This window comes from Tachyglossus aculeatus, chromosome 17 (assembly GCF_015852505.1).
Source record: "Tachyglossus aculeatus isolate mTacAcu1 chromosome 17, mTacAcu1.pri, whole genome shotgun sequence".
NCBI classification, from domain to species: Eukaryota; Metazoa; Chordata; class Mammalia; order Monotremata; family Tachyglossidae; genus Tachyglossus; species Tachyglossus aculeatus.
In genome coordinates, this window is record NC_052082.1 from 14,145,029 (window position 1) to 14,167,355 (window position 22,327).

General features: G+C 48.7%; 1 protein-coding gene across 1 annotated transcript in view; it reads right to left on the bottom strand.

Moving 5' to 3' along the window:
* Positions 1–6,910, bottom strand: part of GPBP1 (GC-rich promoter binding protein 1) — a 73,147-nt gene extending 66,237 nt beyond the window's left edge. The window contains exons 1-2 of the mRNA XM_038759114.1: positions 6,880–6,910; positions 981–1,900 (exon numbers count right to left, since the gene is read on the bottom strand). The gene's annotated coding sequence lies outside the window, so the exon portion shown is untranslated. The remainder of the gene's footprint in view (positions 1–980; positions 1,901–6,879) is intronic.
* Between the last annotated feature and the right edge of the window lie 15,417 nt (positions 6,911–22,327).

Consider the following 22,327-nt stretch of genomic DNA (forward strand, 5'->3'; position numbering starts at 1 on the left):
CTCAGCGGTGCCCGGCTCGGGAACGGGTGCCCGGCAGGGAAAAGGTCCCCAGAGGGCTGAGTCCCAGCAAGGCTGGGCACAAATCAGGCTCCGGGCATCTGTTACTAGACGAAGTATGTTCCTTTTTACAAAGGGAGCAGGCTTTTTCATAACCATTTAAGTTGACCCAATTTTTACCATCATTTCGACCTCTTTCGAAACTTGGGTCAGGGTGAACTTGCAGAGGGGCGAAAGCTGTACACAACGGTAGTCTGTAAAAGTTAGCGCCGGGTTTTGAGTCTGCTCATCTGTTACATCTTAGTTCCTCTCTGAGACAATAGTTGCTTCCTTTAGAAATAAACCTACAAATAAATCCTTCTGAAATGTATTTTCAATTAAACTCGTTTCTCTGAGGGTCTTAATTAGAAGACTAGTACACGTTTTAAAGGCTCGTACCTGCCTTCGGTTCATGGATCGCCGGACTAGCGGACGGCGCAAAACTAATGTTTAATGCAAACGTGTAATAGCCTCTGAATAGACAACCTCAATCAAAACGCTTAAATGCATTTAGCTTAGGTTGAGGAATGCAGTCAATCTTAAGCACAACACGTTTCTTGTAATGCATAATTGCACATTAGGATACCTCAGAAGAGAGGTGTTGGTGGTGGATGTAAACAAAGGCTGCCCTCTGACTCCGCAAGCATTCGTTCAACACCAAAAGTTAAAAACAGTCCCAAATTCCCTCATCCCTCTATCATGACTATTCACGTCAAACACTTCCCCCTGAAATCGAGTTTTTCTTGCCACAACTGAGTGGGGACGGTGGTTTTCGTACTGTTTCGACTAACAGAACTCAAAGCAAAATCCAGGGTTACTACAAAAGACTCTGAAAGGTTTCTAAAAACATAAAATACAGGTTACCTTCTCACTCATCCTTGAGGGCTTACTTAAAGGAACACTGATTTTACTTAAAGGAACACTGATTCGCACATAATACTTACAACATCCAATGGGACTGCACAGGAAGGTGTTAGTTTTTCCTCTGTAATCTTCTGTGTTTTCCAGTTTGATTGTTTATTTTGTATCCTTTGTAGTAATATCCAAGTTCCAGGAAGGTACTTGACCTGTGGCTATTTGACATAGAGTTACTTGAAGTCAGCTACCCATCCATTTGTTCTACAGGATTTATAAAGCTAATTCCAGAGCTAAGAATGCGAAATCTTCCAGAGTCGCTCTTCTTTTTTATTCCTCGTACATGTCACTATGGCGAGCATCCACTCCAGGTGAAATAAATATCCGTTTTATGACACAAAAAGCAAAAGCAAAAAAAATTTCACATCGGAATTGAAGGGCATTCCTAAGCATCAGCATATATACAGAGAAACAGTAAGAGCTATCTCAATACCACCACATTGCTGATTAACAGCAACATTTTCAATGCACTGAAATGAGAGAGAGGAGGAAAAAGAAAACACTGAGATCTAAGATCTCTTCATTTAGAAACGAGATCCCATTGCAAAACGAGGACAGACATCAAAATACCTAAGATATATACGTAAAAATATCTGCCACGAAATTTTGGTGATATTTAAACAGTACTTTGGAACTGTTTAAACTACTGAAATCACAAATCAAACATTTTACGGGTCGTGTGACAGTATTAACTTGGAGGAAAAAAAAAACCAGCAAAATTCTGCACAACTGAACTACTTTAACCTGTTACACAATCCATTAAGAAGCAAAACGTATTGAAGAAAAGGTGCCTGAATTTCTGCGGTAGTGTTGAAATGTCCACCGTTTCAAATCCCTCCTAAGATGTTTCTTGACATTTCTAGTGAACTTCTGGGTCAGAAACCGAGCAGGGCCATCGTGATCGTGAGAAATTCACTCCAAATTAGCAGAGCGTTTCACACAAGATAACCTAGAAGGGAAGAAAAAAGGACATCTTTCGTAAACTGTAAGTTTCAGAGCAAAGCGTCACCGGAAGCTTCATCTACAAGTTAAAAGCGAATGGAAGAAAAACTAGAGGGCTGAAAAATCATTACTGAACTGACTCTTTATCTTCGCGGCACAACAAACGACAATGGGGAAAAGTGATTCTATCACACCGAAAGGAACCGACGCGGAAGTTACTGCCGGGAGTGTTTATTGATTTTGAACTGTGATTATTCAGAAGGAGTTTTATTTTTTTATTTTTTTTTTTTTAGTGAGTTACATCTCTGCCTGAGGACTTGTGTTTACATTTGCAGTGCTTGAGAGAGAGCAAAACAGGAGCCTTCAAGCTTGGAGACCCCTCAAAGGTTTACGAAAACGAGGTAGCGAGGGACCTTGGAAGGGCGGAGGGGTACAAAGAAGAGGAAGGGGACCCCAAAGACCACCGAGCATGGCCTCTGCGAAGCGCTGCGTTGTCAAGGTCAACTTCTACGGGCGCTGCAAATGCGAGGGGGGCGGGGAGGTTTCTCCCTGCACCCCCCCAGCTCCAAGAAATTGCACTGAGGGGGTCGAGGGAAGAGAAGCAGAGCAGCTTAGTGGCAAAACCCCGGGCTTAGGAGCCAGAGGACGTGGGTTCTAATCCCACCTCTGCCCCATGTCTGCTGTGTGACCTTGGGCAAGCACTTCACTTCTCTGGGCCTCAGTTACCTCATCTGTAAAATGGGGATGGAGACTGTGAGCCTCACATGGGACAACCCGATTACCTTGTATCCACCCCAGCACCTGGAACAGTGCTTGGCACCTAGTAAGCGCTTAAGAAATGCCGTTATTATAATTATTATTATTATTGTTGTTAGAGAAGCAGCGTGGCCTAGTGGAAAAAGCACGGGCTTGGGAGTCGTGTAGGTCGTGGGTTCTAATCCCAGCTCTGCCACTTGTCAGCTGTGGGACAACTTCCTTCTGCCTCATCTGTAAAAGGGGGATGAAGACTGTGAGCCCCACATGGGACAACCCCCTTACCTGTATCTACCCCAGCACTTGGCACATAGTAAGCGCTTACAAATACCGTCATTCACTCAGTCATCATCATCATCAATCGTATTTATTGAGCGCTTACTGTGTGCAGAGCACTGTACTAAGCGCTTGGGAAGTACACACTGGCAACATATAGAGACGGTCCCTACCCAACAGTGGGCTCACAGTCTAAAAGAGCAGTCGTATTACAAATACCATCATTACGATTGTATCGACCCCAGCGCTTAGAACAGAGCTGGGCACACAGTAAGTGCTTAACAAACACTATCGTTATTTGTGTATGGACCCCAGCTCTTAGTACAGTGTTTGGCACACAGTAAGCACTTAAACGCCGTCATTATAACGGTACCTGCCCCAGCACTTACAGTATGCGCTTAACAAACACCATCATCATTATTACTGTGATATTTGTTAAGCGCTCACTATGTGCCAGGCACTGTCCTAAGCACTGGGGTGGATACAAGCACATCAGGTTGGAAACAGTCCCTGTCACGTTCTCATACCCATTTTACAGACGAGGGAACTGAGGCGCAGAGAAGTGAAATGACTCGCCCGCAGCAGACAAGTGGTGGAGCCGGCATTCGAACCCATGACCTTCTGACTCCTAGGCCTCACTCTGCAAGTGCTCAGTTCAGTGCGCTGCACACGGTAAGTGCTCAAAAAGTACCCTTGATTAAATGGTCAGGAAAGCAAAGAGGAGGCGGAGGGGTCAGGGAAGCAAAGGGGAGTTTTAGGGGGTTTAGAGGGACCGTCTGCTCCCTCTACTCTGTAAGCTCCTTTAGGGCAGGGAATGTGTCTGTTTACTGGTGTATTCATCATCATCATCAATCGTATTTATTGAGCGCTTACTGTGTGCGGAGCACTGTACTAAGCGCTTGGGAAGTCCAAGTTGGCAACATATAGAGACAGTCCCTCCCCAACAGTGGGCTCACAGTCTAAAAGGGGGAGACAGAGAACAAAACCAAACATGCTAACAAAATAAAATAAACAGAGCCTTCTCTAAGTGGCTTAGAGAAGCAGCGTGGCTCAGTGGAGAGAGCACAGGCTTAGGGGTCAGGGGTTCGAATCCCAGCTCTGCCCATTGTCAGCTGGGTGGCTTTGGGCAAGTCACCTCTCTGGGCCTCAGCTCCCTCGTCTGGAAAATGGGGATTGAGACTGCGAGGACCCCATGGGACAACCTGATCTCCTTGTAACCTCCCCAGCGCCGTGTATTGCTGGTGTATTGTCCTCTCCCGAGTGTTTGGTACAGTGCCCTGCACACAAAAGGCACTCAACAAATACCACCGACTGATCGGGAGAGGGAAAAGCGGCTGAAAGGGGTCAGGAGAGGGAAGGGGAGCTTTGGGGAGTGGGGGGCAGGAAAAGGGAAAGGGGGGGCTTTAGAGGGTGGTCGGGAGAGAAAGGGGAGCTCTAGGCTGGGAGAAGGGGGACGGGTGGGGGTGAGGAAGGGGCAGGGGGGCTTTCGTGTATCTCCCCCAGCGCTCGGCACACACTAGGCGCTTAACAAACACCATGACTATTAGCGTATCATCATCATCAATCGTATTTATTGAGCGCTTACTATGTGTAGAGCACTGCACTAAGCGCTTGGGAAGTACAAACTGGCAACATCTAGAGACAGTCCCTACCCAACAGTGGGCTCACAGTCTAAAAGGGGGAGACAGAGAACAAAACCAAACATACTAACAAAATAAAACAAATAGAATAGATATGTACAAATAAATTAGAGTAAAAAAGTATGTACAAACATACATACATATATACAGGTGCTGTGGGGAAGGGAGGGAGGTAAGATGGGGGGATGGAGAGGGGGACGAGGGGGAGAGGAAGGAAGGGGCTCAGTCTGGGAAGGCCCTCAGCGTATCTCCCCCAGCAATTAGAACAGAGCTGGGCACAAGAGTAAGTGCTTAAGAAACACTTATTATTACTGCATACCCCCCAGCTCTTGCTCAAGAAACACTTATTATTACCGTATATCCCCCAGCTCTTAGTACAAAGCTTGGCACACAGTAAGCGCTTAACACACACCCCCATTCTTAGTGTTATCATCTCCCCCAGCTCTCAGTACAGAGCTGATTATGGGTGCACCTCCCACAGCGGTTAGAACAGAGCCCCGGGCATCTAGTAAGCGGTGAGCGAACAGCGCGGTGATTGTTATGATGATGGAGATGGAGGAAGAGGAGGAGGAAGAGGAGGAGGAAGAGGAGGAGGAGGAGGAGGAGGAGGCCATGGAAGGGGGACGTCCGGTTTGGCTGAGGGAGTTGCATCTGTGTGTGTGGACGGGGAGTTGTGTTTGTGTGTCGGGGTGGAGGGGTTGCGTCTGTGTCTGTCGGGGGGGTTCATTCATTCATTCATTCATTCACTCATTCATTCATTCAGTCGTATTTATTGAGCACTTCCTGTGTGCAGGGCACGCAGCATCTAGCTACGGTCCCTAGCCAACAACGGGCTCACAGTCTAGAAGGGGGAGACAGGCGACAAAACATTGGGGGGGGTGGGGGGGGCTGTGTCTGGGGGCGTTGTGTGTGTGTGTGTCTGTGGGGGGGTTGTGTCTGTGTGTGTCTCTCTGTGGGGGGGGGTTGTGTCTGCGTGGGTCTGTGGGGGGGTTGTATGTGTGCACGCGCGCCTGTGTCGGTGGGGGGGTGTCTGTGGAGGGGCTGTGGGGGGGGTTGTGTATGTGCGTGTGTCTGGGGGGGGGTTGTGTGTGCGTGTCTCTGTAGGGGGGTTGTGTGTGTGTGCCTGAGGGGGGGGCTCTATGTGTGTCTGTGGGGGGGTTGTGTGTGTGTGGTTCTGTGGGGGGGCTCTGTGTGTGTGTGCCTGAGGAGGGGGCTCTGTGTGTGTGTGGTTCTGTGGGGGGGCTCTGTGTGTGTGTGTGTGTGTGTCTGTGGGGGGGTTGTGTGTGTCTGTGGGGGGGTTGTGTGGGAGGGGTTGTGTCTGGGGGGGGGTTGTTTGTGTGTGCGCGCGCGCGTGCCTGTGACGGGGGGCTGTGGGGGGGGCGCTGTATGTGTGTGTGTCTGTGGGGGAGAGTTGTGTACGTGCGCGTGCCTAAAGGAGGTGTGTCTGTGTGTGTATGCATGTGTGTGTATGTAGGGGGGGTTCTGTGTGGGAGGGGTTGTGTGTGTCTGTGGGGGTTGTTCGTGTGTGCGCGCGCGCGTGCCTGTGACGGGGGGATGTGGGGGGGCGTTGCATGTGTGTGTGTCTGTGGGGGGAGTTGTGTATGGGCGCGTGCCTGCGGGAGGTGTGTCTGTGTGTGTGTGTGTGTGTGTGTCTGTGGGGGGCTTGTGTATGTGCGCGTGCCTGCGGGAGAGGGTGTGTGTGTGTGTCTGTGGGGGGAGTTGTGTATGTGCGCGTGCCTGCGGGAGGAGTGTTTGTGTGTTGTGTGTGTGTGTGTGTGTGTCTGTGGGGGGAGTTGTGTATGTGCGCGTGCCTGCGGGAGGTGTGTCTGTGTGTGTGTGTATGTGTGTGTCTGTGGGGGGGGTTGTGTGTGGGAGGGGTGTGTGTCTGTGGGGGTTGTGTGTGTGTCTGGGGGGGGTTGTTTGTGTGTGTGTGCGCGCGCGCGTGCCTGTGACGGGGGGCTGTAGGGGGGCGTTGCATGTGTGTGTGTCTGTGGGGGGAGTTGTGTATGTGCGCGTGCCTGCGGGAGGTGTGTCTGTGTGTGTGTGTCTGTGGGGGGAGTTGTGTATGTGCGCGTGCCTGTGGAAGGTGTGTGTGTGTGTGTCCGTGTCCGCCGGGGAGGGGGAGGGGAAACGGCGTCGCGGAGCGGGCCGAGGGAAGGGACCGGGGAGGCCTCCGGGGGCCCTCGGGCGGCGTCGGGATAGGGATAGGGATAGGGATAGGGAAGGGCGGGACGGAGGGCGGCGGCGGGGCCCCGGGGAGAGAGGGGGAGAGCCCGGCCGTCCGACCGACCGACCGACGGCCGACCGGCCGCCTTACCTTCCGCGCGCGCCTCGCTCCCTTCCTCCCTCGGCACGGGGCCCGGGCCCGGGGGTCCGCCGCCGCCGCCGCCGCCGCCGCCTGTCCGCCGCCTGTCCGCCTCCGGGGATCCTCCGCCGCCGGGGGTCCGCCCGCCCGCCCGCCCGCCCGCCCGGGTCCCGCTCGGAGGCCGTGGGGACTTTGAATCCCCCCCCCCCCTTGCCGCTTTTCCCTCCCCCCCCCCACGGCCGCGCTCCGTCCCAAAATGGCGCCGGCCCGATCCGCAATCTTCGCCCCCAAGTCTCGCGAGATGGCGGGAGGCGGCCGGGGGCCAACGCGGCGGGGGGCGGGGGGCGGGGGCCCCGCCCCGCGCGCAAGGCCCGACGGGAGAAGGGGGCGGGCTCTGAGCCGCGGGGCTCGGGGCGAGCAGCCCCCCCGCCTGGGGAGGCCCAGGGCGCGAGTTCGAATCCCCCTCCCCAACTGGTCCGCTGTGGGACCTTGGGCAAGTCACTTCGCTTCTCTGGGCCTCAGTGACCTCATCTGTAAAATGGGGGGATGGGGGGGTCAAGCCTGTAAGCCCCACGCGGGACAACCTCTTTACCCTGTATCCCCCCCGGCGCCTAGAACAGTGCTTTGCACATAGTGAACGCTTAACAAATACCAACGTTATTATTATTATTATTATTATTATTATTATTATTAGGAAGGGGCGTGGCCTGAATGAAGGTGGGCGTGGTTCGAGGGTAAGGGGGCGTCGCCTGAGGAGAGAGTGAAATTGTCTGATTGTTCCCTCCCCACGGCACCTGTATACGTTTGGACGTATTTAATAATGATAATAATGGCATTTATTAAGCGCTTACTATGTGCTAAGCGCTGGGGAGGTTACAAGGCGATCAGGTTGTCCCACGGGGGGCTCACGGTCTTCATCCCCATTTTACAGATGAGGGAACTGAGGCCCGGAGAAGTGAAGTGACTCGCCCAAAGTCACACACCTGACAATTGGCGGAGGCGGGATTTGAACCCATGACTTCTGACTCCAAAGCCCATGCTCACTGAGCCACGCTGCTTCTCTATTTTTCTATTCTATACTATTCTATTCTCTATTATGTATTACTCTATTTTATTTGTACGTATTTATTCTACTTATTTTATTTTGTTAATATGTTCTGTCTTGTTGTCTGTCTCCCCCTTCTAGACTGTGAGCCCGCCGTTGGGTAGGGACCGTCTCTAGATGTTGCCAACTTGGACTTTCCAAGCGCTTAGTACAGTGCGCTGCACACAGTAAGCGCTCAATAAATACGATTGAATTGAATTGATTGAGAAGGGGCGTGGCCACGGGGAGGGGCGCGGTCCGGGGAGAGAAGGACGTCGCCTGATTGATTGGGTGGGGGCGTGGCCTGAGGAGAGAGGGACGTTGATTGGCTGAGGGCGTGTTCTGAGGGGAAAGGGGCGTGGCCTGAGGAGAGAATGACGTCGTCTGATTGGGTGGGGGCGTGGCCTGAAGGGAGATGGGCGTGGTCTGAGGAGAGAGTGACGTTGTCTGGTTGGGAGGGGCGTGGTCTGAGGAGAGATGGCGTTATCTGATTGGGCAGGGGCGCGGCCTGAAGGGGAAGGGGCGTGGTCTGAGGAAGTTAGTTATTTGCTTGGGAGGGGCGTGGTCTGAAGGGAGGTGGGCGTGGTCTGAGGTTATGCGTTATCTGATTGGGAGGGGCGTGGCCTGAAGATGAAGGGGCGTGGCCTGATGAGATAAACGTCTGCTTGGGTGCGTGGCCTGAAGGTTGATGGGCGTGGGCTGAGGAGAGAGTGACGTTATCTGACCGCGAGGGGCGTGGGCTGAGGAGAGAAGGCGTTATCTGATTGTGCAGGGGCGTGGCCTGAAGAGAGCCGTTATCTGATTGGGAGGGGCGTGGCCAGAGGAGAGGGGGCGTGGTTCAAGGAGAGGGCGTTATCTGATTGGGCAGGGGCGCGGCCTGAGGAGAGAAACGTTATCTGATTGGGAGGGGCGTGGCCTGAAGGGGGGATGGGCGTGGTCTGAGGAGAGAGTGACGTTGTCCGCTTGGGAGGGGCGTGGTTTTAGGAGAGGGTCGTCATCTGATTGGGCAGGGGCGCGGTCTGAGGGGAGAGGACGTTGTCTGATTGGGCAGGGGCGTGACCTGAAGGGGCGTGGCCTGGGGGGAAGGGGGCGTGACGTCGGGGGCTCGCGGGGGGCGGGGATCCCGCGCCGTGACGTCAGAAGCAGCTGGAGCCGGGAAACCCCGTGACGGCGAGCGTTTGGGAATGGCCTGCCGGGAGGAGCAGCCCGGCCGGGGGATTCCCCGCCCCTCCCCCCCCCCCATCATATCTGCCGCCTTTCATTCCATCGCCTTCCTTCAGCCGCTACTCTGTGCCAAGCCCTGCTACCACGCATGCATTCATTCATTTATTCATTCATTCATTCATTCGCCTATCGCTTTTTTGAGCGCCTGCTGGGTGCCAAGCTCGGCATTCATTCATTCATTCAACCGTATTCATCGAGCGCCTGCTGGGTGCCAAGCTCTGCGCGCATGCATTCATTCATTCAACCGTATTTACTAAGCGTCTACTGTGTGCCAAGATCTGCATTCATTCATTCATTCATTCAACCGTATTTATCGAGCGCCTGCTGGGTGCCAAGCTCGACATTCATTCATTCAACTGTATTTATTGAGCGCCTGCTGGGTGCCAAGCTCTGCACTCATTCATTCTATCGTATTTATTGAACGCCTGCTGGGTGCCAAGCTCGGCATTCATTCATTCAACCGTATTTATCGAGCGCCTGCTGGGTGCCAAGCTCTGCGTGCATGCATTCATTCATTCAACCGTATTTACTAAGCGTCTACTGTGTGCCAAGATCTGCATTCATTCATTTATTCATTCAACCGTATTTATCGAGCGCCTGCTGGGTGCCAAGCTCGACATTCATTCATTCAACCGTATTTATTGAGCGCCTGCTGGGTGCCAAGCTCTGCACTCATTCATTCTATCGTATTTATTGAACGCCTGCTGGGTGTCAAGTTCTGTATTCATTCATTCAACCGTATTTATTAAGTGTCTACTGTGTGCCAAGATCTGCATTCGTTCATTCATTCATTCAATCAATCAATCAATCAATCGTATTTATTGAGCGCTTACTGTGTGCAGAGCACTGTACTAAGCTCTTGGGAAGTACAAGTTGGCAACATCTAGAGACAGTCCCCACCCAACAGTGGGCTCACTGTCTAGAAGGGGGAGACAGACAACAAAACCAAACATATTAACAAAATAAAATAAATAGAATACATATGTACAAGTAAAATAAATAAATTAAGAGAGTAATAAATATGTACAAACATATATACATATATACAGGTGCCTTCACCTTGGAGGAATCACACTAGAGAATCTTGCCAGTTTCTAGCTCAGTGCTCCCTGTCAAGTCAGGTCCTGGGGTGATTTCCGCTGCCTTTCCCGTCCCTGGTTCTCGGCAGTTCTCCCCCAGGTAGATTCATTCATTCATTCAATCGTATTTATTGAGCGCTTACTGTGTGCAGAGCACTGGACTAAGCGCTTGGCAACATAGAGAGACGGTCCCTACCCGACAGTGGGCTCACAGTCTAGAACTGAGATAGAAGAATCAGGTGGGGAAGCAGTGTGGCTCAGCGAAAAGAGCCAGGCCTTTGGAGTCGGAGGTCATGGGTTCAAATCCAGGCTCTGCCACTTGTCAGCTGTGTGACTTTGGGCAAGTCACTAAACTTCTCTGGGCCTCAGTTACCTCATCAGCAAAATGGGGATCAAGACTGGGAGCCCCACGTGGACAACCTGATCACCCTGTAACTCTGTTAGACTGTGAGCCCACTGTTGGGTAAGGACCGTCTCTATATGTTGCCAACTTGTACTTCCCAAGCGCTTAGTACAGTGCTCCCCCGTATTCAACCGTATTTATCGAGCACCTGCTGGGTGCCAAGCTCGGCATTCATTCATTCAACCGTATTTATTGAGCGCCTGCTGGGTGCCAAGCTCTGCACTCATTCATTCTATCGTATTTATTGAACGCCTGCTGGGTGCCAAGCTCTGTATTCATTCATTCAACCGTATTTATTAAGCACTTACTGTGTGCCAGGATCTGCATTCATTCATTCATTCATTCAACCGTATTTATCGAGCGCCTGCTGGGTGCCAAGCTCTGCATTCATTCAGTCTATCGTATTTATTGAACGCCTGCTGGGTGCCAAGCTCTGTATTCATTCATTCAACCGTATTTATCGAACGCCTGCTGGGTGCCAAGCTCTGCATTAATTCATTCTATCGTATTTATTGAACGCCTGCTGGGTGCCAAGCTCTGTATTCATTCATTCAACCGTATTTATTAAGCACTTACTGTGTGCCAGGATCTGCATTCATTCATTCATTCATTCAACCGTATTTATCGAGCGCCTGCTGGGTGCCAAGCTCGGCATTCATTCATTCAACCATATTTATTGGGTGCCTACTGGGTGCCAAGCTCTGCATTCATTCATCCTATCGTATTTATTGAACGCCTGCTGGGTGCCAAGTTCTGTATTCATTCATTCAACCGCATTTATTGAATGCCTGCTGGGTGCCAAGCTCTGTACTCATTCATTCAACCGTATTTATTAAACGCCTACTGTGTGCCAAGATCTGCATTCATTCATTCATTCATTCATTCAACCGTATTTATCGAGCGCCTGCTGGGTGCCAAGCTCTGCATTCATTCAGTCTATCGTATTTATTGAATGCCTGCTGGGTGCCAAGCTCAGCATTCATTCATTCAACCGTATTTATTGAGCACCTGCTGGGTGCCAAGCTCTGCATTAATTCATTCTATCGTATTTATTGAACGCCTGCTGGGTGCCAAGCTCTGTATTCATTCATTCAACCGTATTTATTAAGCACTTACTGTGTGCCAGGATCTGCATTCATTCATTCATTCATTCAACCGTATTTATCGAGCGCCTGCTGGGTGTCAAGCTCGGCATTCATTCATTCATTCATTCATTCAACCGTATTTATTGAGCACCTGCTGGGTGCCAAGCTCTGTATTCATTCATCCTATCATATTTATTGAACGCCTGCTGGGTGCCAAGCTCTGTATTCATTCATTCAACCGTATTTATCGAACGCCTGCTGGGTGCCAAGCTCTGCATTAATTCATTCTATCATATTTATTGAACGCCTGCTGGGTGCCAAGCTCTGTATTCATTCATTCAACCGTATTTATTAAGCACCTACTATGTGCCAGGATCTGCATTCATTCATTTATTCATTCAACCGTATTTATCGAGCACCTGCTGGGTGTCAAGCTCGGCATTCATTCATTCAACCGTATTTATTGAGCACCTACTGTGTGCCAGGATCTGCATTCATTCATTTATTCATTCAACCGTATTTATCGAGCACCTGCTGGGTGCCAAGCTCAGCATTCATTCATTCATTCAACCGTATTTATTGAATGCCTGCTGGGTGCCAAGCTCTGTATTCATTCATTCTGTTATATTTATTGAGCGCCTGCTGGGTGCCAAGCTCTGTATTAATTCATTCAACCGTATTTATTGAGCACCTGCTCAGTGCCAAGCTCTGTATTCATTCATTCAACCGTATTTATTAAGCACCTACTGTGTGCCAAGCTCTGCATTCATTCATTTATTCATTCAACCGTATTTATTGAGCACCTACTGGGTGCCAAGCTCTGTATTCATTCATTCTATTGTATTTATTGAGCACCTGCTGGGTGCCCAGCTCTGTATTCATTCATTCAACCGTATTTATTGAACGCCTGCTGGGTGCCAAGCTCTTCATTCATTCATTCATTAACTGTATTTATTAAGCACCTACTGTGTGCCAAGCTCTGTATTCATTCATTTATTCATTCAACCGTATTTATTGAGCGCCTGCTGGGTGCCAAGCTCTGCATTCATTCATTCAATCCTATTGATCGAGCTCCTGCTGGATGCCAAGCTCTGCCTTCATTCATTCATTCAATCATATTTATCGAGCGCCTGCTGGGTGCCAAGCTCTGTATTCATTCATTCTATCGTATTTGCTCTGTGTTCATTCATTCAACCGTATTTATTAAGCACCTACTGTGTGCGAGGATCTGCATTCATTCATTTATTCATTCAACCGTATTTATTAAGCATCTATTGTGTGCAAAGCTCAGCATTCATTCATTCATTCAACCGTATTTATTGAGCGCCTGCTGGGTGCCAAGCTCTGTATTCATTCATTCAACTGTATTTATTGAGCACCTGCTGGGTGCCAAGCTCTGTATTCATTCATTCGTTCAACCGTATTTATTGAGCGCCTGCTGGGTGCAAGGCTCTGCATTCATTCATTCAATCGTATTTATTGAGCTCCTTCTGGGTGCCAAGCTTTGCATTCATTCATAATAATAATAATAATAATAATGGCATTTATTAAGCACTTATTATGTGCAAATCACTGTTCTAAGCGCTGGGGTGGTTACAAGGTGATCAGGTTGTCCCACAGGGGCTCACAGTCCTAATCCCCATTTTACAGATGAGGTAACTGAGGCACAGAGAAGTGAAGTGACTTGCCCAAAGTCACACAGCTGACAATTGGCAGAGTCAGGATTTGAACCCATGACCTCTGACTCCAGAGCCCGGGCTCTTTCCACTGAGCCACGCTGCTCCTCCGTATTTATTGCGCAGCTGGTGGGTGCAAAGCTCTGCATTCATTCATTCACTCCATTGAATTTATTGAGGGCCTACTATGTGCCAAGATCTAGACTGTGAGCCAGTTCTTGGGTAGGGACCGTCTCTACATGTTGCTGATTTGTACTTCCCAAGAGCTTAGCACAGTGCCCTGCACACAGTAAACACTCGATAAGTACGATTGAATGAATGAACGAATCTGCAGCCTCTCCCTGACTTTCCCATCTCTGTTGACGGCACTACCATCCTTCCCGTCTCACAAGCCCGCAACCTTGGTGTCATCCTCGACTCCGCTCTCTCGTTCACCCCTCACATCCAAGCCGTCACCAAAACCTGCCGGTCTCAGCTCCGCAACATTGCCAAGATCCGCCCTTTCCTCTCCATCCAAACCAGTACCCTGCTCGTTCAAGCTCTCATCCTATCCCGCCTGGACTACTGCACCAGCCTTCTCTCTGATCTCCCATCCTCGTGTCTCTCCCCACTTCCATCCATACTTCATGCTGCTGCCCGGATTATCTTTGTCCAGAAACGCTCTGGGCATATTACTCCCCTCCTCAAAAATCTCCAGTGGCTACCAGTCAATCTGCGCATCAGGCAGAAACTCCTCACCCTGGGCTTCCAGGCTGTCCATCCATCCCCTGGCCCCCTCCTACCTCACCTCCCTTCTCTCCTTGTCCAGCCCAGCCCGCACCCTCCGCTCCTCCACCACTAATCTCCTCACCGTACCTCGTTCTCGCCTGTCCGGCCGTCGACCCCCGGCCCACATCCTCCCCCGGGCCTGGAATGCCCTCCTTCCCTCTGCCCCTCCGCCAAGCTAGCTCTCTTCCTCCCTTCAAGGCCCTGCTGAGAGCTCACCTCCTCCAGGAGGCCTTCCCACACTGAGTCCCCTCCTTCCTCTCCCCCTCCCCATCCCTCCGCCTTACCTCCTTCCCTTCCCCACAGCACCTGTATATATGTATATATTTGTACGTATTTATTACTCTATTTTGCTTGTACATATCTATTCTATTTATTTTATTTTGTTAATATGTTTTGTTTTGTTATCTGTCTCCCCCTTCTAGACTGTGAGCCCGCTGTTGGGTAGGGACCGTCTCTATATGTTGCCAACTTGTACTTCCCAAGTGCTTAGTACGGTGCTCTGCACACAGTAAGCGCTCAATAAATACAATTGATTGATTAGTACAGTGCTCTGCACACAGCTCAGTGGAAAGAGCCCGGGCTTTGGAGTCAGAGGTCATGGGTTCAAATCCCGACTCCGCCAACTGTCAGCTGGGTGACTTTGGGCAAGTCACTTCACTTCTCTGCGCCCCAGTTCCCTCATCTGTAAAATGGGGATTAAGGCTGTGAGCCCCACGTGGGACAACCTGATCACCTTGTAACCTCCCCATTGCTTAGAACAGTGCTTTGCACATAGTAAGCGCTTAACAAATACCATCCTCATCATCACAGTCAGGGCTCAATAAATACGATTGAATGAATGAATGAATATTGAGAGCTTACTATGTGCAGAGCACTGTACTAAGTTCGTGGGAGAGACAACAGACAACCTGTATATTTGTATATATGTTTGTACGTATTGATTACTCTATTTTACTTGTACATATCTATTCTATTTATTTTATTTTGTTAATATGTTTTGTTTTGTTGTCTGTCTCCCCCTTCTAGACTGTGAGCCCGCTGTTGGGTAGGGGCCGTCTCTAGATGTTGCCAACTTGGACTTCCCAAGCGCTTAGTACAGTGCTCTGCACACAGTAAGCGCTCAATAAATGCGATTGATTGATTGATGTGATTGAACAGACACATTCCTTGGCCACAACGAGCTCACAGCCATCAGTTACTCAATGATATTTACTGAGCGCTTACTACGGTCAAAGCACAGTACTAAGCGCTTGGGAGAGTTCAATTCAACGACAAAAACATTCCCTGCCTACAACGAGCTCACAGTCAATCAATCAATCATTCAGTGATATTTATTGAGCACCTACTGTGTACTAGTGCTTAGTACAATGCTTGACACACAAGAAGCACTAACAAATATCACCGTTATTATTATTATTCTCAAAGTTCCTTATGTGGTCTCCAAACACTTTCCCTTCCAAGAGCCAGAGGCCAGCTTGGGTCTACTAAATTAGACTATAAGCTCCATGAGGGAAGAAATCATGTCCTTCACCCCTACTGAGTGCTTAGTACAGTAGAGAAACAGCGTGGCTCGGTGGAAAGACCCCGGGCTTTGGAGTCGGAGGTCATGGGTTCAAATCCCGGCTCCGCCACTTGTCAGCTGTGTGACTTTGGGCAAGTCACTTCACTTCTCTGGGCCTCAGTTACGTCATCTGCTACGTCAACCTGATCACTTTGTAACCTCCCCAGCGCTTAGAACAGTGCTTTGCACATAGTAAGCGCTTAATAAATGCCATCATTATTTCTACTCGACACCCACAGCCGAAGAAACGGAATAAACAGGTGAGGCTGAGGATTTTAGTCATCGCTTAGGGTCCGCAGATGGCTTTCATTGGGTCGCACTGCCTTATTTCCCTTTACCTGCTCAAGTTCCTTTGGGCTGTGAGGATTGGGGGTGACGTAGACTTGGGAGAAATTTTAAATGAGAAATTTTCACACATCTTCGTCATCTTGCCAAAATAACAGGTTTTTAAAAGCCCGATTGTGGAAAAATTACATCCTGACAAAAGAGATTCATTAGCTGATACAACTGGATGAAAGCATGAGAAAGGAGATCATCAGAAAATGAAAAAAACATGTAATCCCAACCTCTTTTCGAGGAAAAAAAGGAACGCACGGGTGGTAATAACGCCTAATTTTGTTTAACACCATTTTTAGGTGATTAAACCTCAATCCATCTCAAGCCTCTGGGAGGCTCAATTTTGCAGGACCAGATTCTTTGATTGATTCCTTTGTAGACAGGGTTCTTTCAATCGATCAATCAACCATATTTATTCGGTGCTTCCTGTGTGCAGAACACTGTACTAAACGCTTGGGAGATTCCATTATAGCAGAGTTGGTAGCCACGTTCCCTGCCCACAGTGAGTTTACAATCCAGAGAGGGAGACGGACGTTAATTTAAATAAATAAATTACGGTGATGTATGGAAATGCGGTGGGACTGAGGATGGGATGAATAAAGAGTGCAAATCCAAGAGCAGAGGTGATGCAGGAGGGAGTGAGAGAGGAGGGAATGAGGATTTAGTCTTGCCAGGATTTAGGATTTAGAGTTGCCATCATCTCTTGGTGGCAACTGTGGATAAGGATTCCATCTTTTTCCCCTTCCACAAATATTCGGGTGAAGGCAGCCAACCCCTTCCTTTTTCTGCAGCCATTTAGAGGGGAGAACCCATTAAAGAAGACTATGGAAAGTCCCCAGGCCTTAGGAAACATTAATGAGGTGTATATAGCTATAATTCTATTTATTCTGGTAGTATCGACTATTGTCTACTTGTTGTCTACTTGTTTTATCGTCTGTCTCCCCCTTCTAGACTGTGAACCCATTGTTGGGTAGGGACTGTCTCTGGGTAGGGAACTGAGGCCCAGAGAAGTGAAGTGACTTGCCCAGAGTCACACAGCTGACAATTGGCAGAGCTGGGATTTGAACCCATGACCTCTGACTCCAAAGCCCGGGCTCTTTCCACTGAGCCACGCTGCTTCTCATGATGATGATGATGACCTGCACAACATCATTCATTCATTCAGTCGTATTTATTGAGCGCTTACTGGGTGCAGAGCACTGTACTAAGCGCTTGGGAAGTACAAGTCGGCATCATATAACTGAGCCTCCTCCTTCCTCTCTCCCTCGTCCCCCTCTCCATCCCCCCCATCTAACCTCCTTCCCTTCCCCACAGCACCTGTATATATGTATATATGTTTGTACAGATTTATTACTCTATTTATTTATTTATTTTACTTGTACATATCTATTCTATTTATTTTATTTTGTTAATATGTTTGGTTTTGTTCTCTGTCTCCCCCTTCTAGACTGTGAGCCCACTGTTGGGTAGGGACTGTCTCTCTATGTTGCCAACTTGGACTTCCCAAGCGCTTAGTACAGTGCTCTGCACACAATAAGCGCTCAATAAATATGATTGATTGATTGATATAGAGACGGTCCGTACCCAACAACAGGCTCACAGTCTAGAAGGGGGAGACAGACAACAAAACCTGTAGACAGGTGTCAAAATCGTCAGAACAAACAGAATTATAGAGAAGCAGCGTGGCTCGGTGGAAAGAGCACAGGCTTTGGAGTCAGAGGTCATGGGTTCAAACCCCGGCTCTGCCAGTTGCCAGCTGTGTGACTTTGGGCAACTCCCTTAACTTCTCTGGGCCTCAGTTACCCCATCTGTAAAATGGGGATTAAGGCTGTGAGCCCCACGTGGGACAACTTGATCACCTTGTATCTACCCCGGCGCTTAGAACAGTGCTTGGCACATAGTAAGCGCTTAACAAATACCAACATTATTATTATTATTATTATTAATTATAGCTATATGCACATCACGCTGCTGCTCATATGATCCGTTCATAGGCCAACTGGACGGGGAGAGGCTCTCAATCAATCAATCAATCAATCGTATTTATTGAGCGCTTACTGTGTGCAGAGCACTGGACTAAGCGCTTGGGAAGTACAAGTTGGCAACATAGAGAGACGGTCCCTACCCAACAGTGGGCTCACAGTCGAACTGTGAGGAGAGCTCGCAGTGGGCTCTCCTCCTTCTGGGTTGGGTGGGTGGTTGAGTCAACTGTTGTTGTGGTTTTTGGTGGCGTCTCTTCTCTCGGCTTGGTAGGAGATCTGTGTGGTTCCTTGCCTTTTCTTTCTCTGTCGCCGTCTGATCCGTTTGAACATGAAGCTACTTCTCTGTCGCTGATTGTCTTGCCAACACCCCCACCGCTGGCTCCAAACGTTCAATTCCCTTCTGAAGCCTTTGGTGTCCCAACTTCCTCCCTCTCTAACCCGCAATGACTTCGCTTGTTATTTCGTTGGCGAGACGAGGCCTTCGGATGGGAAGTTTTCCCCCCAAGAGACAACCTGTGCCTTCTCTACGTTCTCCTGCCTCCCCGTCAAACCTCTCCTCCTTGGCTGTCTCTCGAGATAAGGTCTCCCATCTGCTCTACTGAGAGCTCACCTCCTCCAGGAGGCCTTCCCAGACTGAGCCCCTTCCTTCCTCTCCCCCTCGTCCCCCTCCCCGTCCCCCCATCTTACCTCCTTCCCTTCCCCACAGCACCTGTATATATGTATATATGTTTGTACATATTTACTGCACACAGTAAAGTATATGTTGCCAACTTGGACTTCCCAAGCGCTTAGTACAGTGCTCTGCACACAGTAAGTGCTCAATAAATACGATTGATGATCATCATCATCATCATCATCCCATCCCCCATCTTACCTCCTTCCCTTCCCCACAGCACCTGTATATATGTATATATGTTTGTACTATTTATTACTCATCCCCCCATCTTACCTCCTTCCCTTCCCCACAGCACCTGTATATATGTTTGTACATATTTATTACTCTATTTATTTTACTTGTACATATCTATTCCATTTCTATATGTCTCTATATGTTGCCAACTTGGACTTCCCAAGTGCTTAGTACAGTGCTCTGCACACAGTAAGCGCTCAATAAATACGATTGATGATGATCAATCAATCAATCAATCAATCGTATTTATTGAGCGCTTACTATGTGCAGAGCACTGTACTAAGCGCTTGGGAAGTACAAATTGGCATCACATAGAGACAGTCCCTACCCGATAGTGGGCTCACAGTCTAAAAGGGGGAGACAGAGAACAGAACCAAACATACCAACAAAATAAAATAAGTAGGATAGAAATGTACAAGTAAAATAAATAAATAAATAAACAGAGTAATAAATATGTACAACCATATATACATATATACAGGTGCTGTGGGGAAGGGAAGGAGGTAAGACGGGGGGATGGAGAGGGGGACGAGGGGAGAGGAAAGAAGGGGCTCAGTCTGGGAAGGCCTCCTGGAGGAGGTGAGCTCTCAGCAGGGCCTTGAAGGGAGGAAGAGAGCGAGCTTGGCGGATGGGCAGAGGGAGCAGGGCATTCCAGGCCAGGGGGAGGACGTGGGCCGGGGGTCGACGGCGGGACAGGCGAGAGCGAGGTACGGTGAGGAGATTAGTGGTGGAGGAGCGGAGGGTGCGGGCTGGGCAGTAGAAGGAGAGAAGGGAGGTGAGGTAGGAGGGGGCGAGGTGATGGACAGCCTTGAAGCCCAGGGTGAGGAGTTTCTGCCTGATGCGCAGATTGATCGGTAGCCATTGGAGGTTTTTGAGGAGGGGAGTGATATGTCCAGAGCGTTTCTGGACAAAGATAATCCGGGCAGCAGAGTGTAGATGATGATCATCATCATCATCCCATCCCCCCATCTTACCTCCTTCCCTTCCCCACAGCACCTGTATATGTGTATATATGTTTGTACATATTTATTACTCTATTTATTTATTTTACTTGTACATATCTATTCCATTTCTATATGTCTCTATATGTTGCCAACTTGGACTTCCCAAGCGCTTAGTACAGTGCTCTGTACACAGTAAGCTCTCAATAAATACGATTGATGATGATCATCATCATCATCATCCCATCCCCCCATCTTACCTCCTTCCCTTCCCCACAGCACCTGTATATATGTATATATGTCTGTACATATTTATTACTCTATTTTACTTGTACATATCTATTCTATCTATTTTATTCTGTTAGTATGTTTGGTTTTGTTCCCTGTCTCCCCCTATTAGACTGTGAGCCCACTGTTGGGTAGGGACTGTCTCTATATGTTGCCAACTTGGACTTCCCAAGTGCTTAGTACAGTGCTCTGCACACAGTAAGCGCTCAATAAATACAATTGATGATGATGATGATGATGCTCTTGAAATCTCATCCCTCTGTCTGCCCCGTGAACCTCCTCCCCTCTCCCCTTTTTTGAAAATACTCACTTCCTCCCTGCTCTTAAAATTTCCCGGCCGCTGACTCAACTCGGCTTCCTTATTATCGGGGCAGTCATTTGTTAAGCTCTTTTATCGTGTAAACAATAGCACTAAGCTAGGAAGCATTGTGGCCTAGTGGGCAGAGTGCGGGGCTGGGAGCTGAAGGACTTGTGGCTCAGTGGAAAGAGCCCGGGCTTTGGAGTGAGAGGTCACGGGTTCAAATCCCGGCTCCGCCACTTGTCAGCTGGGTGACTTTGGGGAAGTCATTTCACTCCTCTGGGCCTCAGTGACCTCATCTGTAAAATGGGGATGAAGACTGTGAGCCCCTTGTGACCTCCCCAGTGCTTTCCAACTTGTACTTTCCAAGCACTTAGTACAGTGCTCTGCACACAGTAAGCGCTCAATAAATACGATTGATGATGACCTGGGTTCTAATTCCAGCTCTGCCAATTGCTTGCTGTATGACCTTGGGCAGGTCACTTATCGTCTCTGAACCTCGGTTTCCTCAACTGTAAAATCAATCAATCAATCAATCAATGGTATTTATTGAGTGCTTACTGTGTGCAGAGCACTGTACTAAGCGCTTGGGAAGTACAATTTGGCAGCATATAGAGACGGTCCCTACCCAACAGTGGGCTCACAGTCTAGAAGGGGGAGACAGAGAACAAAACCAAACATACTAACAAAATAAAATAAATAGAATAGATATGTACAAGTAAAATAAATAAATAGAGTAATAAATATGTACAAACATATATACATATATACAGGTGCTGTGGGGAAGGGAAGGAGGTAAGATGAGGGGGATGGAGAGGGGGACGAGGGGGGGAGGAAGGAAGGGGCTCAGTCTGGGAAGGCCTCCTGGAGGAGGTGAGCTCTCAGTAGGGCCTTGAGATTAAAATGGAGATTAAATACTTTTCCCCTCCTCCTACTTAGACTGTGAGCCCTTTATGGGACGGGGACTTCGTAGACTTTTTTAGACTGTGAGCCCACTGTTGGGTAGGAACTGTCTCTATATGTTGCCAATTTGTACTTCCCAAGCGCTTAGTACAGTGCTCTGCACACAGTAAGCGCTCAATAAATATGATTGATGATGACTTCGTGCAACCTACCAAATTACCGCACACCTACCCCTGCTCTTAGAACAGCGTTTGACATACAGTAAGTACTTAAGAAATACCATTTAAAATAATAAAATAATGTTTGTATTTGTTAAGCGCTTACTCTGTGCCAAGCACTGTTCTAAGCACTGGGGGGATACAAGGTGATCAGGTTGTCCCACGTGGGGCTCACAGTCTTCATCCCCATTTTGCGGATGAGGTAACCGAGGCACAGAGAAGTGAAGTGACTTGCCCAAGGTCACACAGCTGACAAGTGACGGAGCCGGGATTAGAACCCACGACCTCGGACTCCCAAGCCCTGGCTCTATCCATTAAGCCAAGCACAAAAAAAAAAAAAACCAAGCTCTGACTTGAACATAAGGAAGGCAATTTCAGCACCTGGCCTCCATCCCTCGTGGGAGAATGCTACTAATAATTATGATATTTTCCATTTTTAAACTTGAATCCTGGAAAATAGCCATGTGTCACATTTTAAAATTCACAAATAATCTTGCCTTCTCAGTGTAGAAAACTCTTTGAGTGCCTGTACATATGTATATATGTTTGTACATATTTATTATTCTATTTATTTATTTATTTTACTTGTACATATCTATTCTATTTATTTTATTTCGTTAGTATGTTTGGTTTTGTCTCCCCCGTTTAGACTGTGAGCCCACTGTTGGGTAGGGGCTGTCTCTATCTGTTGCCAATTTGTACTT